Genomic DNA, 17,763 nt, shown 5'->3' with positions numbered 1-17,763 from the left:
GATTGATTTCTTGGTAGAGTTTTATTAGAATACAACAAGAGTCTGATAAATATTGTTTTTCTTCATAAAGTTTCCTTTTCATTCATGGGATGAGGGCATCGCTGGTAGGCTAAGATTTATTGCCCATCCCTAATTGCCCAAAGGGCAGTTAAGAGTCAACCACGTTGCTGTGGGTCTGGAGTCACATGTAGGCCAAACCAGGTAAGGATGGCAGCTTCTCTCCCTAAAGGACATTAGTGAACCAGATGGGTATTTTTCCTGACAATTGACAATGGATTAGTGATCAGTATCACTAGCCTGTTAGTTCCAGATGTTTATTGAGTTCAAATTCTACGATATGCCATAGCAGGATTTAAACTCAGGTCCCCAGAACATTAACATTAGTTAAATGCCACTAGGCCATTGACTTCATATTAAATAAAGTTGTGTTTGGCCCTCCCTGACTCTCGGCCCCTTTGTCTACTGCAGTGCGCCTGAATTAAAAAGGGTTACTGAAAACTGGTCGAAGTTAGTCAGGGTGCATTTACCCAGCTTTCGCTTTACAACATTGTGGAGACTACCTCGTGGACACTGTCGGGTTTGCCAGTGGCCCACTGATAGAGAAAGGGGTTCTCTCAGTATCAGGCACTCTATGCTCAATTGAAAGACCCTGTTTTAGGAAGATTGAGGATGGCGGCATTGATAGCCAATCTCCTTCCCTTGTATCAGAGTCCTGTCCCATAAACTGACCCCGTGACCTTATTCATGTTTGTCTAGGGATCAAATGCCAATTACTGATGAGTCCTCAAACTTACTGTTGTTCACTTGAAGAACGTGGGCATTTAATGCCCATCACTTTGTACTTTTGAGAAGGTGGTGATGAACTGCTGCCTTGAACTGCTGCAGTCAATGTGCTGTCAATAGACTGACAATGCCATTAGGGAGGGAATTGTAATATTTTGACCCAGTCAAAGTGATGGAACAGTGATACCAAGTCAAGATAGTGAGTGACTTAGGGGAGAACATGCAGGTGGCGTTCCCATGTATCTGTTGTCCTCATCTTTCTAGATGGAAATGCATTTGGAAGATGCTGTCCAAGGATCTTTGGTAAATTTCTGCAGTAAATCTTTAAGACAATATACACTGCTGTTGGTGGAGTAATCTGAAGCAATACCTGAGACTGGTGAATTTAATGTCTGCAAGGCAAATTAATTTGATTGCAATACCCTCGCAGCAGAACTCCCACCAGTTCTGTTGTCAATGGGCAGAACCCTCCATTGCTGCCATTAAATCTCAGCTTCTCTCTCAAAGTGGTTTGAATGATCATTAAATAAAAGAGTAGACAAGAATTAATAAGCAATAGAGCTAATCCTGCAATCCCAACCTAACCCTGAACGGAACTCTAATACTATAATGGTGACAATTAATTACCATTCCTTAAAGCATAAGCAAATATTACAATATCACTAATAATGACCAAATCCCTTAAGAGCTAATTGCTGATATTATGAAGTCAAAGTCATACATGTTCACTTTGAGATGCAAAGTGTTTTCTGAGTTTTGAAGTAAACTTCAAGTGTAGGCTCAGGTGCCCAATGGAAAAGATGAGAGACAGGCTGTTCCCAAATAGGTACACGTAGCAAATACCTGTTAGATATCTGAGTTTTGGTTGCTATTTTGATGGTTAAATTCAAATTGCCAATCAGTTCAAATTATGTCCAGGATACTAAAACCCAATCAAGTTTAAATTTATTGTTTTGACAATATTAAAGCAGCGAGTACCATATCGGAGGGTATTTCAAAAAAAAAAGTGAGCTGTTTAAAAGCTGGTCAGAAATTGCCATCGATTAGCTGGGAAATTTCCATCGATCAGCCGAGCAACTGCAATAGAGCAGGAGGTCTAACATCCAGAATCTGGTTTCCAGCATCTGCAGTCATTGTTTTTACCAGGAGGTCTAACTGCTCATCTTAACATTTTGCTCAAAATTAAATTAGAAAACATTCTCTATCAAAGGTACCTTTTCACGTAAAGCATACTCGCAGTAAAAAGAAAGATGACCTAGGGAGATCAGACTGAAGATTGAAGACAGCGAAGACGGACTGTGTGGACTTGCGATTAAGCTAATGCAATGTTTAATAAGTGATTTCCGGTCAGCATTTTTAGTTAGGGTCAGATAGTAAGTAGTTAAGAAAAAAGAGTGCTTGGATTTGTGAATAGTTTTTGTTTAGTGTTCACTATTTGGAAAACAAATTGCTATTTTTCCTTAAAAAGTGGAAATGAAAAGTTCTTTGTCACTCATTCACATTTTAACAGATTATGAGGAAAGGCGAGCTTTTTTTGGATGTTTGGTTTTAACAAACAGAGGGGTTTGACTTCTCAGTCGTAATACTGAACCTACACTCATACTGATTCCTAACCTTAAACTCTACCACAAGAGCTGACCATCTCAGTTCTGAATCTTCAATCCAAATCACGGTGGCACAGTGGTTAGCACTGTTGCCTCACAGCGCCAGAGACCCGGGTTCAATTCCCGCCTCAGGCGACTGACTGTGTGGAGTTTGCACGTTCTCCCCGTGTCTGCGTGGGTTTCCTCCGGGTGCTCCGGTTTCCTCCCACAGTCCAAAGATGTGCAGGTCAGGTGAATTGGCCATGCTAAATTGCCCATAGTGTTAGGTAAAGGGTAAATGTAGGGGTATGGGTGGGTTGCGCTTCGGCGGGGTGGTGTGGACTTGTTGGGCCGAAGGGTCTGTTTCCACACTGTAAGTAATCTAATCTAATCATCTCCCTAACCTATTTAGTCCTGCATGACCACTGAACACAAATTCCTAATCACCGTAGCAACCATTTGATTCCCAATGTTTACACAAGTGGTCATCCTTGAGAAATTTACATTCATTTAGTGAGCCATAATCTAAATCTCTGACACTGTCACTGACCTGAAATCTTGATCTTGTAGATCACAAAGCACAGAACCTTACAAGTCCTTTGGCTCTCGATGTTGTGCTAAACCTTCATCCTACTAAGATCAGGCTAACCTAATACTTTTGTTGTACTATCTTCCATGTGTCTATCCAAGAGTCACTCAAACGTCCCTAATCCTACATCCTAATTCTTTCCCATGTTTTAACCCTGACCTCGAGAACACCCATTTCACCCCCCAAAAAAATTTGATCCGAATCAATAATCCTACCCCAAATCTTAACAAATTAATTTGCCTTGCAGGCATTTAACTGGCCAGTCTCAAGTATTGCTTCAGGATACTCCTCCAGCAGCAGTGCATATTATCTGTAAGATGTACTGCAGAAATTCACCAAAGATCCTTAGACAGCACTTTGCAAACTCAATTTCATCGAAGGACAAGGACTGCAGATACATGGGAACACCACCACCTGCACAGGAACTAATGCCGTCCGACCAAACGTTATGCTTGAATCCTAAATTACAACAGATAATCAGCTCTCCTTAACCATAAGCCCTAAATCCAAACTACTCCATCTTTTTTCCTTACAGCTAGACACATCCATAACTCCAACCCTTCTAGTGGTAAAACCTACCTTTGATCATGGTGGCGAAGTGGTTAACTGTTGCTTCACAGTGCCAAGGACAACAGGCTGGAGTTTAAGTGGATGCTGCTTTGGTCTTCTGCCCTCTTTAGCATTAGTCTGTGTTTAATTGGGGATGGGGGCAAATCTTCCCGAAAAGATTTATTTTGTTGGGTGACTGTGCAAACTCCGCATAGACATTCTCCCTGTGTCTGCATGGGTTTTGTCCAGGTGCTGTGGTTTCCTTGCACAGTCCAAAGGTGTGCAGGTTAGGTGGATTGGCCAGAGTTAATGTCGGGCTACGTGTTTGGGGGTGGGCAGTTGGGTCTGGGTGGGATGCTGTTCGGAGGGTCAGTGTGGATTCAATGGGCTGAATGGCCTGCTTTCCACACTGTAGTAATTCCATGGTTCTAAGCCACAACCACTGGATTAAACTACCTTCGGGGACGAGGGCATCATACTTCTATCTCAACCGATCACCAACTTTCCAGTCAGTTTGAAAACTGGGTTGCTGCCAAAATTGATCCAAAGCATTTTGATTAAAAATCTCATAATTTTCTATTGATCTCTTCATGATAGCGCTTCATTTCAGTAGTTAAGAGAAACTGAATTGAAATGTGGTACATGTCATCAACAGAAGGATCTTGCATTAAATGGCATCTGATGAATTCTGCCTCGACTTACAATTGACAGACAGCATGGGCGACTTCTGAGATTAGCATTGTCCTGGCTCTACTGGTGCATATCGAGAGGGATTTGAAGCATTAAAAAGAATTATCTTTGAGCTCAAGATAAATCCCAGAATATGCTGTTGAGTGCTTTCAAATTTATAATTGCTTTCTGAAGTAATTAAACCTTTGGGCTTTGTATTTAGAAAGCTATGTTGGAGAACAATTCAACCAGCACTTGATATATTAATTAAAGAGAAACAGCCATGCGAATTCATGTCCAAATTAACCTAATGTTGTCTACAGGGTGAAAGTTAGGTGGGTGCTGCTTTTGTCTTCTGTCCTCTTTAGCATCAGGTGGCATTTAATTGGGGATGGGGGAAAATCCTACTTGAAGGATTTAAGATTTGTACAAGTGTTGCTGAAGTGGATGGGTCTGATGGGAGAAGCTCACCACCAGTGTAGTCTGCCTGTTTTGTCCCACTGCCCAATAAAACATTGAGACATGTCAACTTTGATCCAGTGGTAATAAGCCAGTACACATTTCCAACCTATTCCCTAGAATTGAATTGAATTTAATGTCACATGTATTGAGGCACAGTAAAATGTTTTGTCTTGCGAACAATAAAGGCAGATCACATAGTTAAATAGCATAGACAAGTAAATAATAGGTATGAACAGCAGCAAAACAAAAACACAGGTACAGGCAAATGCTAAGAGTTTGAGAGTCCATTCAGTATTCTAACAACAATAGGGTAGAAACTGTTTCAAAACTGGCTGGTGTGTGTGTGTTCAGGCTTCTGTATCTTTTCCCTGGTGGTAGAGCTTGTAGAAAAGCATTGCCAAGGTTGGATGGATCTTTGAGAATGCTGGTGGCCTTTCCTTGACAGTGGATTCTACAAATGGGAGTTTGACCTTTATGATTGTCCAGGTCGAGTTCACCACTATCTATAACCATCTCTGGTCTTGAATGGTACAGTTGCCATACCAGGTAGTGATACATCCAGACAGCATGGTCTCAATGGTGCACCTATAAAAGTTGGCAAGAGTATTCGCCATCATACCAAATTTTCTCAGCTGCCTAAGGAAGAAGAGACATCTACATGAGTCCAAAGAAGCTTGTTGTGGATGACCACTCCCAGTAGCTTGACACTCTGCACTTGTTCCACCTCTGTGCTGTTAGTGTGTAGGGGGGCATGAGTAACATCCTGCTGAAAGTCAATAATGAGTTCCTTGGTTTTGCTGGCATTGAGAGCTAGGTTGTTCTCAGTGCACCATTTTTCCAGGTCTTCCACCTTCTGTCTGAGACGCCATCTGAGATTCGACCGACTATGGTGGTGTCATCAGTGAACTTGTAAATGGCATTAGTCTGGTATTTGGCAACACAGTCATGGGTATACTGTGAGTACAGTAGGAGGCTGAATATGCATCTCTGGGGAGCTCCAGTGTTGAGTGTTAGCGAGGATGAAATTTTGTCACCAGTCTTCTCTGATTGTGGCCTGTGGGTCAGGAAACTGAGGATCCAGTTGCAGAGAGTGGGGCTTAGTCCAAGGTCACTAAGTTTAGTAATCAGTCTCGAGGGGCTAATAGTGTTGAAGGCTTAACTGTAGTCAATGAGTAGGATTCTTCTGATGGTTGTTCTTGGTGTCAAGATGTTCTAGGGAGGAGTGAAGAGCAGGTGATATGGCATCTGATGTAGATCTGTTGGTCCTATAGGCAAATTGGAGTGGGTCAAGAGTAGTGGGGAGGCCAGAGTTGATTTAATGTCATGACCAGCCTTTCAAAGCACTTCATGACCACTGAAGTTAGGGCCACTGGGCGGTAGTCATTGAGACATGCTGCATGAGCCTTCTTAGACACAGGGGTGATGTTGGCCCTCTTGAAACAGGCAGGGACAGTGGCCTGCTGCAGGGAGAGGTTGAAGATGTCCGAGAAGACCTCTGCCAGTTGATCTGTGCATGCTCTGAGTGCACGACCTGGTACTCCGTCTGGTCCCATCGCTTTCGTTGGATTCACACGAAGGAAAACTGATCTGACCTCTGATGCAGTTTCTGTTGGAATAGGTTCATCAGGACTTGTCGGAATAGGTATTACCTTTCCGCGGAGATTCTGCTCAAAGTGAGCAGCAGGCACATTAGCTATGCCAACACATGCCACAGGAATCTGCCAGCCTGTTGCCAATGCTTGTGGACCCAGCAATTTGGGAGAGGATCAGGAAATGATCCAGCCAGTTAGTCCACCATGTTACATTGGTGTATCATGGCTTGCTAAATTTTAGGGGCACCAGGTAAACAAAGATCAGAAGTTATTTTAATTCTGAAGCTATAATTAAGAAACCTAACTATTGCAAGTCATAATGTATGAGTTTTCAGAATCCCTACAGTGTGGAAACAGGCCATTTGGCCCAACAAGTTCACATCAACCCTCCGAAGAGTAACCTATCCAGACCCCTTCTCCTACCCCATTATTTGACATTTACCCCTGACTAATGCAAGAGGCCTACGGGGCAACATTTTCACACAGAGGGTGGTACGTGTATGGAATGAGCTGCCAGAGGAAGTGATGGAGGCTGGTACAATTGCAACATTTAAAAGGCATTTGCTTGGGTATATGAATAGGAAGGGTTTGGAGGGAGATGGGCCGGGTGCTGGCAGGTGGGACTAGATTGAGTTGGGATATCTGGCTGGCATGGACGGGTTGGACCGATGGGTCTGTTTCCATACTGTACATCTCTATGACTCTGACTCTAGCCGACATATCTCTGAACACTATGGGCAATTCAGCATGGCTTATTCACCTAACCTGCACACATTTGGATTGTGGGAGGAAACCCACGGAGACATGAGGAGAATGTGTAAACTCTACACAGACGGTCACCTGAGGCCAGAATTGAACCCAGGTCCCTAGTGCTGTGAGGCAGCAGTGCCAACATGCTGCCTCAATGTATAAGTTGATCCAATTTTTCTGGCCTCCAAAGATTATTATTTTTTGCACATATTGATGTTTGAATCAACTTAGTTTTCAGCCATGATGTGCTTAACCAGTGGTAGCAAACAACTTTATTTTTTTATCCCACAATTGGATATTTTACTTACTGTTTTCTTATAACTGGGCACAAGGGGTCAGCAAATGACAGGTGAAGTGTTGTGAAGATACTGGGGAATTTAAGATGTACCCATATAGAATAGACATTACATGATCATTGAAAGTAATGACCACCCACATCAGTTCCTTTTTTTATATTTGACATATACATTCCTGTGTTTGGAATTATTTTTCTAAGCTTCAGAGGCTGACTTTTTCCCTTTTTAAGGTAAAGGGTGTTTCTTCAGGAACAATAATGTCAGTTTTATGATTGACAGATGGGTACGCAGAGCAAGTTTGTAAAATCAACATTGCAAGCCCATTTGCAACTCTATTAAATATTAATTCAATACTGGATACAAACAAGTCACCCACTCACTCATTAGAGATTGCTAGCAGTTGTAACTGAGTTCTGAAACCAACCAGCTATAAAGCTGAAGGAGCTCACTGATCTTGTCATCAACGTTTCAAGTGTCTACTTGGCACTGTTAGCCTACATCTCCTCAACTTGTGTTGTCTCACCCTGTTATCACTATAGCTTTGACCTAATCTCTCTCTCTCAGACCTTGTCAGGTGAATGTTTGCCATAATTTCCTGTTCAAGTTTCTTGTTGACTGTTATGTCTCAGTATGTAAGCGTACATTTAAAAGGCATGCTCATTATATTATTGAAATTATGAAATGTGAGGGGAGAGTATAAACATTCAGATGCAATTTTAGGTCCCACATCAATAGGGTTGACACTGAACGAGGCTGCAGCAGTTCAAGAAGATATCTAATCATCACATTTTGCAAGCGCAATAAGGGATAGGCAATAAATGCTATGCCCACATTCCATGAATAGATTATCAAAAATCCTACTGTGTATAGGAAGCCATTCTGTCAAACCACTCGAGGAGGATGAGATGGGCAATAAATACCAGACTTATCAACATGCCCCCAATTTAACTTGAGTCAATTACAATAATTTTACGTTATAGTTTTCTTCTTAGCATAAAGTTGAGCTTCTGGTTACTGATTCGAGGATTAGGTCATGTTATGAGCAGAAGAGATTGTGTGATTAGCTTAAGTTGTAATTTTTAATGTGCACACGAGCACAGACTAGATTAGATTAGATTCCCTACAGCGTGGAAACAGGCCCTTTGGCCCGACAAGTCCACACTAACCTTCCGAAGAGTAACCCACCCAGACTCATTTCCCCCTAATTAATGCAACTAACATTATGGACAATTGCAAAGTTTGTGAAGGTTTGTAGCTCAGGTTGAGGTTTAGGGTGTAGGTTTGCTCGCTGAGCTGTAGGTTTGATAACCAAACGTTTCATTACCTGGCTAGGTAACATCATCAGTGGCAACCTCCAAGTGAAGCGAAGCTGTTGTCTCCTGCTTTCTATTTATATGTTTAACATATAAATAGAAAGCAGGAGACAACAGCTTCGCTTCACTCGGAGGTCGCCACTGATGATGTTGCCTAGCCAGGTAATGAAACATTTGGATATCAAACCTACAGTTCAGCGAGCAAACCTACACCCTAAATTATGGGCAATTTAGCATGGTCAGTTCACCTAACCTGCACATCTTTGGACTGTGGGAGGAAACCGGAGCACCCAGAGGAAACCCACACAGGGGAGACCTTCTCCTTACTCATTTCCAGTATAAGAATACACCTTTTTTAAAAAGAAAGGTTGTGTAATAGAGAAAAGTTAACGAGAATCTTGTGAATCTCCAAATTTGATCAAGTAAGCATTTAAATGAATTGATGATTTACTTTATTGTGGAGTTAATAAGGTTAGATGTCATTTGAAGCTATATTTGCCAGGGTTTGTGGTCGATTGACATATTATGAGGTAAGGCTTTGTCCCTTCAAAATCATTACATTTCCCTCCAAAGTGTGGCATGGTGGCTCAGTGGTTAGCACTGCTGCCTCACAATGCCAGGGACCTAGGTTTGATTCCAATCTTGGGTGACCCTGTGTGGAGTTTGCACGTTCTCAGTGTCTGTGCAGATTTCCTCCCCCCCATAGTCCAAAGATATACAGGCTTAGTGGAGTGGCCATGGAAAATGTAGGGATAGGGTGGGTCTGAGTGGGATGCTCTTTAGCAGGTCATGTGGACTCTATGGGTCAAATAACCTGCTCCACACTGGGATTCTACGAAGTCAGATTGAATCAGGCCTCATGCTCAAAAAAAGAGAATTCACAACTGTATATTTGAAAATTGATCAATCAGGTGGAATTTTTTTCTGAGCTTTGCAGATCAATTGCATATTCAGGAGTCCAATGTTCAGTGGTGGATATACAACATTAGGCTATCTGATACTGCTTTTAATCTCCCTGTGGGGACAATCCACCATTTTAGACATTCTCTTATGAAACCAGGCTAAATAGAAAACTTCTGTGTGCTACTAACTGTTCCACAAATAGTATGAGAATTTTATATTTGGACAAGAGTTGCTAACTATATCCAAGAAAATGCCCTGTTGCTAATAAATAACAGAATTGACACTTTTAATTCGCTGACTAGAATAGTCTGGAAATACAAGGCAATATCAGAACCAAGAATGGGATCCAAGCAAAAGCTGAAAGAACTGTGGATACTGGAAATCAGAAAGAAAAACAAATTGCTGGAAATACTCAGCAGGTTTGGCAGCATCTGTGATTGAAATCAGGGTTAACATTTCAAGTCCGCCTACCCTTTCTCAGACCTTGGGTTCCAGGTAGCAGCGGCGGTTCCATTCGTGGTATTATTGTAACTTTGCTATTCATAACTTTGTGAGGTTCTTCAATTCATTACGCTTCCAGACTGCATGCCCAAATTGTCAAGCATGTAAATGAAAGGAGATGAACTGGCTCCTTTTCACTCTCTGCCATGGTTTTTAGGAGTAAGTTGATTTTAGAAAGGCTCCTTCACTGTGCATGCCTTTTTTTTCCAGAACAAATTAGTTTGTTTTAAAAGGAGTCAATTTACTCAAGTTATCTTTAGTTAGTAAAAGCATAAGTTTATTAGTAATTGAACACTAAAAAAAATTAACACATACGTACAGGCAGATTAGCAAAAAGAAATGAGTCCAAGAGAAAACTCTGAGTTAAAAGACCCAGAAAGATTAGTCTATGGATTAGTTATGTGGAATATATAATGGTTCCAACATTCCACTCGGTCGGATGGTGTTGGTAGCACTGATGGGTGATTGATGAGCAGTTGATTTCAAGATGCTTTGTATTGCGGGTTAACTGAAAGGAAACATGACCATTTCACCAGCTTGCTCAAAATGCAAGAGTGTCTTTTACTTTTATTATCAGATCAGCCATGAACTCATTGAATGGTAGAGTAGACTCAGACCAAATAGTCTACTTCTGCTTTTATGGCTCTGGTCCTTCAGGTCCAAATTGTCTTTTATAACAGATCACAGCAGCAGAAGGTTGTGGGTTCAAGGTCCACTTCAGATAAATGAGCACAAAATCTTGGCTGAGATTGCATGATTGAGGGAGGGCCAGGGTATGTTTCAGTGTTTTGGCAAAAATCCACCCCCCAACTAGTGCTAATAAAGAGATTGAAAAATGAAAGAACAGTGGATGCCGTAAGTCAGAGACAAAGATAGAAATTGTTGGAGCTTTAGGTCATGTTGTGGCTGTACAGGACATTGGTTAGGCCATGTTGGAATATTGTGTGCAATTCTGGTTTCCTTTCTATCGGATAGATGTTGTGAAACTTAAAGGATTCAGAAAGGATTTACAAGGATGTTGCCAGGGTTGGAGGATTTTAGCTATAGGGAGAGGCTGAACAGGCTGGGGCTGTTTTCCCTGGAGCATCGGAGGCTGAGGGTTGACATTATAGAGGTTTACAAAATAATGAGGGGCATAGATAATATAAATAGGCAAAGTCTTTTCCCTGGGGTGGGGGAGTCCAGAATTAGAGGGCATAGGTTTTGGGTAAGAAGGGAAAGATATAAAAGAGACCTAAGAGGCAACTTTTTCATGCAGAGGGTGGTATGTGTATGGAATGAGCTGCCAGAGGAAGTGCTGGAGGCTGGTATAATTACAACACTTTAAAAGGCATTTAGATGGATATCTGAATAGGAAGAGTTTGGAGGGATATGGGCCGGGTGCTGGCAGGTGGGACCAGATTCAGTTAGGATATCTGGTCGGCATGGACAGGTTGATCAAAGGGTTTGTTTCCGTGCTGTACATTTCTATGACTCTAATTGATCCTTCCTCAGAACTAATTTCTCTCCACAGATGCTGCTGAGCTTTTCCAACAATTTCCAATAGTCTGCGTTTTATCAAGGAAGAGTTAGTTCTGAGGAACATGTTAAACACGACCTACTTCAATGCTGTCACATGGACGTATGGGCTGAACAGCTGAGTATCATGAAGGAATGAGACTCAACATCCAGCTCCACTTTATAACCTCCGGATCAATTGTCAATCATATCAATGGTGACTTGTATTGTTTTGCAAACATGCAGTACGATACTACTTGTTCAACACAAGGGTATCTTCTATTTTATCTTGCGTCTTACTCCCACTCTCCCAATGACATGTCTATCTTGGGCCGCCTCCACCATCAAAAAAGGCTAAACACAAACTGGAGGAAGAACACCTCATCTTCTCTGCCTTAGGAGCTTTCAACCTTATGGCCTCAACATAGTATTCACCAGCTTCCAAATCTCCCCACTTCTCACCTCATCCCAAGTGCAGTCCTCCCTCTCCACCCTGCCCTCTTGACCTGACCGAAATAGTCCATCGTCCTTCCCACCTGTCTGCTCCACCCTTCCCACTGACCAGTCTGTCACCGCCTACCTGTATCCACCTATCATTCTCACCTACCTTCTCCCCAATCCCCATTTATTTCTCAGCCCCCCTCCCCTTCCCACCCCCATCCCAGTACCGATGAACGGTCCTGCCCAAAACATCGACTCTCCTGCTCCTCTGCTTGACCTGCTCTGCTTTAACCAGTTCCACATTTCATCAACTCTTTACTTCAACTATAAGATCCCTCCACCTGAAGGGAATGGGTGTTGCACACAATTGGGTACAAACTGGCTTTGACTGCGTAGTCTTGCCTTCTCGTTATCAGTGGAATTTTGTGGAACCTTGCCGTGCACAAATACTACTTTCTGTACAAAAGTGACTAGACTTCAAGTGAAAACAATTCAATTGGCCATGATTTTGATAGCTGAAATTGTAGAAAACATTTATAGTGTGAGTTTATCTTTTGATTATGAAAGATACTATTTCTGTTAGTGCAAACATCAATTGCAATTGCAAAGTAAGGTTTTGAAGTATAGATTTTAATTATATAGAACTTGTGACACAAATGTTATTTCATTGTTATTTGAAAGTTTGGAACTATGGTATTATATACGTGCATCACTTGCTAGTGAAACACATGTACCAGTGTGTCATTCTGCATACATGGTGAAATCTGAAATGCTGCAGCATTTATGTTGGTGATAATGGTCCAATAATCTATTACTCAACAGAGGCTAATTAACTCCATGGCTTGGTTTATTTAAGAGCCAGAGACGATGCAAGTATGCAGCATGCATCACAGCAAATGAGTTTTGTGTGTGCAGCTTGCAGATCAAAAGCAGAATTGACAGGCTGTATTTTTAAAATCTCATTCTTGGGTGGTAAGCCTCGGTGGCTGGCCAGCATTTATTGCCCATCCCCAGTTGCTCTTGAGAAGGTGATGATGAGCTGTTGCCTTGAACTGCTGTGGGTTGACCCACAATGCCATTAGGAAGGGAATCCCAGGATTTTGATCCAATGATAGTGAGGGAATAGCAATCTATTTCCAAGTCAGGATGGTGAGTGGCTTGGAGCGAAACTTGTATGAGGTGGTGTTCCCATGTATCTGTTGCTCTGACCTTCCTGGTGGAAGTGGTCATGAGTTTGAAAAATGCTGTTGGAGGATATTTGGTGAATTTCTGCACTGCAGAAATTTACCCGGTACATGGAGACTTCAAAGGCTAAGGCTTCTAAAGACCAGATACAGATACAGAAGTATTTTCTCTCAAAGTGATTATTTTGAACTTCGGGCAACCACAAAACGTAAGTTTGTGGTTTTCTGAAAATACCCTTTTTTCTGGTTGAATAGAAATTTAAGTGGAATGTTTATAGATTTTTGGCTAAGTATGAGTTGCATCAAGTTTGATAATGATCTTTTTTATCACTATACCTAACCAAACTTGTTGTCTTCATGGGCATTTTGGCATTTATGGCAAGTGTCATGTTCAATTTCTGCTCCATCTTACTATATACCATTCCCCAGAGCAATTCTGGAGATCCCAGAATTGACCAGCATTCCTGACACTGACACCATATTCAAAAGCCAGTTATGCACTGGGACAGTTCCTGACCTTTTTCCCCAGAAAAGATATACAGGGTGAAATCTATACCCCAATTTGCAAGTAGGGCCCCGGAGGTCCTACTGTGGTGCACAGGGTGTACTTCCACAACCCAAGGACAAGCTGTGGATGCCATGATAGCAGACAATGCCAGATTGGAGACCGCCCACCAGGTTAGAACAGTCTCCGCCATCTAGAGGAATGCACTGTAGGAAAAAGTGTCCTTCTCCATTACAGCAACCAAAGTGCTACCATTCTCTCTGATACCTCACACTCCTATTGCTGAACCCATCTCCCGCCAAGAATCATTCTTTACCATTCTCACTCATGCATGTAACATCATCCCCACTTTCCCTCAAATTCCTGACCTGAGACACCACATATCTTGCACAACCTACTCAGTTGCTTGAAACACTTTCTCACGCACCAACAGTATTTGCTGTGCTATCAATTTTCATTTCTCCACCTCTCCTATTCAAGGAAGAAAAACTGTACACATTAGGGCAGAAAGTGTCAAAATGGATCGTGGGCTATCCATCATTCACCCGTTATCAGAAGAAAATCCTGACACTGCCTTAATCAAGGTCTGGGCTGGAATTGGGAGTTGTCCTTGACTTGCTATTCCACGATCCCCCTTGACTAGACTGAGACATGCTGTTAAGTTTGCCAAACTCACTGACTGAGTCTATGTTAAATGGCAGAACAAGACAAATCTAACATTAACCTGGCTGTGAGGGGACAATTCACACAAAGACAAGGCAAGAATGCTGCAAGGGGCCAATTAGATCAGTAAGGGAGTCTTTGGACAAGTGAAGAGCCTGGTGATGCAGCCTAATTCAGTCCATGAGCTGGGTGCCTACCTGAGCAAACGGTGTCCTTGCTATAGTATTACAATGATTAGTTTCTAGAGCAAGTGGGTAGGTAAGCACCATCTCCCCGACATCCCTCAGAACCCACTTTTGTTTCCGTGCCAAGGTTTCCCAATGGCTAATATGTACAGTGGGTTGGCTTGTTAACCACTTCATTTGCAGTCTATGAAGAGCATCATTTCAGAACTTGTTGCTACCAAATGCAAATCTTGCCACCTCACTTGAAAAATGAACAAGATATGGTGACATTATTAAACGATTGAGATGGAGCTTGCTAAAAAATCTCACCCAATTCTACCCTTCTCCTCCCTATAGGACATGTCTCACAGAGCCTGGTAAGATCCCACCCATATTAATTTACAACTCCTTCCTGTTTTTCTTTCAATTCTTGCCTATCTGCTTCTGTTCTGCCTTCAATGCCATTTTATACTTTTTCTTCTAAATTGGAGATGAGGATTGTCATAGTGGAATGTTTCATGATCATCTTTTCACTGTCTCTGTGGTTGAATAAGTGTTTTACATTGGAGAAGTAAGATGTCAATTATATCGTCTTCCTCAGGCAACATGGCTTGTTTCTGTGGGCAGATTCATTTATAATGGCCACTTAGGTGTGGAGTGATGGCCTGTGGATGACAGATGGACTTAGGCACTTCCAAACTGATACAGCAGTCGTAACACTTGCATGACTATCGATTGTTCCTTGTAGTTACCCTGAGTCAATGCATTAAGATGCTCCTGGCTGGTACTGTGTCCATAAAACCAATTAGTCCCAATCAAAGGTCAGTGTGAGATCATCAACATCTCAAATAATTTGTTTCAAAAGTGAGAGATAGCAAAAATTGGTAATTTCCTGATTTGGTTTTCAGTTTTCAAATTGCATTCCAAGTGGTCTAATCATTCGTGTGTGAAAGGCATATCCATAGTCAAATCCAGGCTCAAAAGGTTAATCAAATTGGCCTTCAAATGCAACAAAATGAAATTGTTGAAGAATGCCCTTGATTCTGAATTGCTGGCAAAAGGAATGTAAGGGTTGATTTCTTTTGCAATTTGTAGTGAAATCATAACTTGTGTTCTTCATACACACAAATAGAAAGCAGCTTTTCTGCAGAACTGACCTTGGGGTTAATAGTAAAATTCAAGCACGCGTACACACTGGTGTTCAAATGCAATTCTGACATCAGGATGCTTCTCCATCCAAGACAAGTAAATGCATTGTGAATGTTAGGTGGCAAAACTTCATGACTTTGGTTTGGGTTGGGATGTAAAAATAATTTTAAAAGTTCAAAGCCAATTTCAACCAATTTCTAGCTCAGGTAATTGTTTGTAAATGAGCTGGTACAAGGAGGAACGTTCTGTGGTGCAGCAGATGATGGCAAAGTGGTAAGTTTGCTGGACGACTAAACCAGAACCCTAGATTAATGTTTTGGGGTCATTTATTCAAATCCCAGTATGGGAGACAATAACATTTTTAATTCAAAAGTGATCTGGAATTTTAAAAAAAGAAATCATTTCTAATGGAGACTAAGTAACCACTGTCAATGCCAAAAAAAGCCTGATATGTTTCAATAATGCCCTTTAGGGAAAGAAATCTTATACCCTTGCCTGATATGGCTTAGGTATGACTCCTGGCATATAGTAATGTGGGTTATCTCTTAATGGGGCAATTAGTGATAGGCAAGAAATGCTGGTCTATTCAGTAATGTTACATCCCATGAACGAACTTCTAAAACCTAGTATCCCTATCTGTGAAGCAGAAGTTTTGAGTTTGAGCCTTGGCAAAGGAAGCTGCATGCATAATGTGGTCAAACTGGTTGAGTATCAATTTCCAAATGCTTCCAACACTTTTCACTGATAAAGTGGGAGAATCGGTGCCTCTACCACAGCAGCATGCATGTAAAAGTATATGCTTCCTGAGTCATTTATAACACACCACCTCACAGGAGCAAGGTATTCCCTTAAATGTGACCAGAAAACTGCATTCCTCAGATTTCAGGTTTTGTTCATCCGTGTTAAATTTAACACTGGCTCTGGATGTTTTTTAAGCTTAAGAAAATAGTAATTGAAAGATAGTAAGATAGCTGAAAACTATTGTTTGATATCCTGCAATTGCAGACGCTCCATTCGGAGCTGCAACATTCCTACCGATCGGTAATCTTTTGCATTCTCCTAACATTTCTTTCACTCCAGCCTTTCTGAACACTTCCTTTTCTTCTACACCCTGGCATTGAACTGGTGCCACTAGCTTACCCATCCTGTAGCCAGCCAGTTTCTTAACCTGGCCAGCTGTGGCTGAGAAATGGAAATAAAACATGTTCATTTGCCATTCAATTCAACAGGACCTGAGGGAAACTTTGTTTTCTTCCAGGATTTAGGAGAAATTAAATTGCTGTTGTGATTGTTGGATGACAACAACAGCAAATTGTTGATAGCATTTGGCACTGATACACACTGGAACCCTTCGGATATATGTGCAGTAATTTTCCAACAAGTTAGAGTTCTAAGGGGCAGATTTAAGACCTGTCTGCCCAGGGCCCTCTAAAATTTCTTCAGTGCTTACGCTTGCCATCATGCATACATCCTCTTTCCAGTCACAAATCAGCCCCACACCTCCCCTTGCTACCTTTTTGCTACTTGTATGCCCATGGAAGATAGAATCATAGAGTTATAAAGCATGGAAACAGACCCTTTGCTCAAATTCATCCACGCTGACCAGATATCCCAATCTGACCTAATCCCATTGCCAGCATTTGGACCATATCTCTCTAACCCCTTCCTATTCATATACCCATCCAGATGCCTTTTAAATGTTGTAACTGTACTTGCCTTCACCAAACCCTCTGGCAATTCGTTCCATACATGCACCACCTTCTGCGTGGGAAAGTTGCTCCTCTGGTCCATTTTCAATCTTTTCCCTCTGACCTTAAACCTCTAGCTTTGGACTCCACCATCCAAGGAAAAAGATCTTAGCTATTCACCCTATCCATGACCTTTATGATTTCATAAACCTCTATAAAGTCACCCCTCAGCCTCTGTCACTTCAGGGAAAAATGGGTCCAGCTTATTCAGCTGCTCCCTATAACTCGACTCCTCCAGTCCCATCAAAATCCTTGCAAATCTTTTCTGCACCCTTTCAAGTTTAACAATATCCTTCTTATAGAAGGGCAACCAGAATTATATGTACCAGTCTAAAAGTGATCTCACCGATGTCCTGTACAGATGAAACATGGCATCCCAAGCCCTGTGCTCATTGTTCTGTGCTTCGATTGCTTTTTATATT

Source organism: Chiloscyllium plagiosum, unplaced genomic scaffold (genome assembly GCF_037043375.1).
Source record: "Chiloscyllium plagiosum isolate Xiang-an unplaced genomic scaffold, Cpla_swu_hap1 HiC_scaffold_2, whole genome shotgun sequence".
NCBI classification, from domain to species: Eukaryota; Metazoa; Chordata; class Chondrichthyes; order Orectolobiformes; family Hemiscylliidae; genus Chiloscyllium; species Chiloscyllium plagiosum.
Note: the sequence above shows the minus strand (reverse complement) of the source record.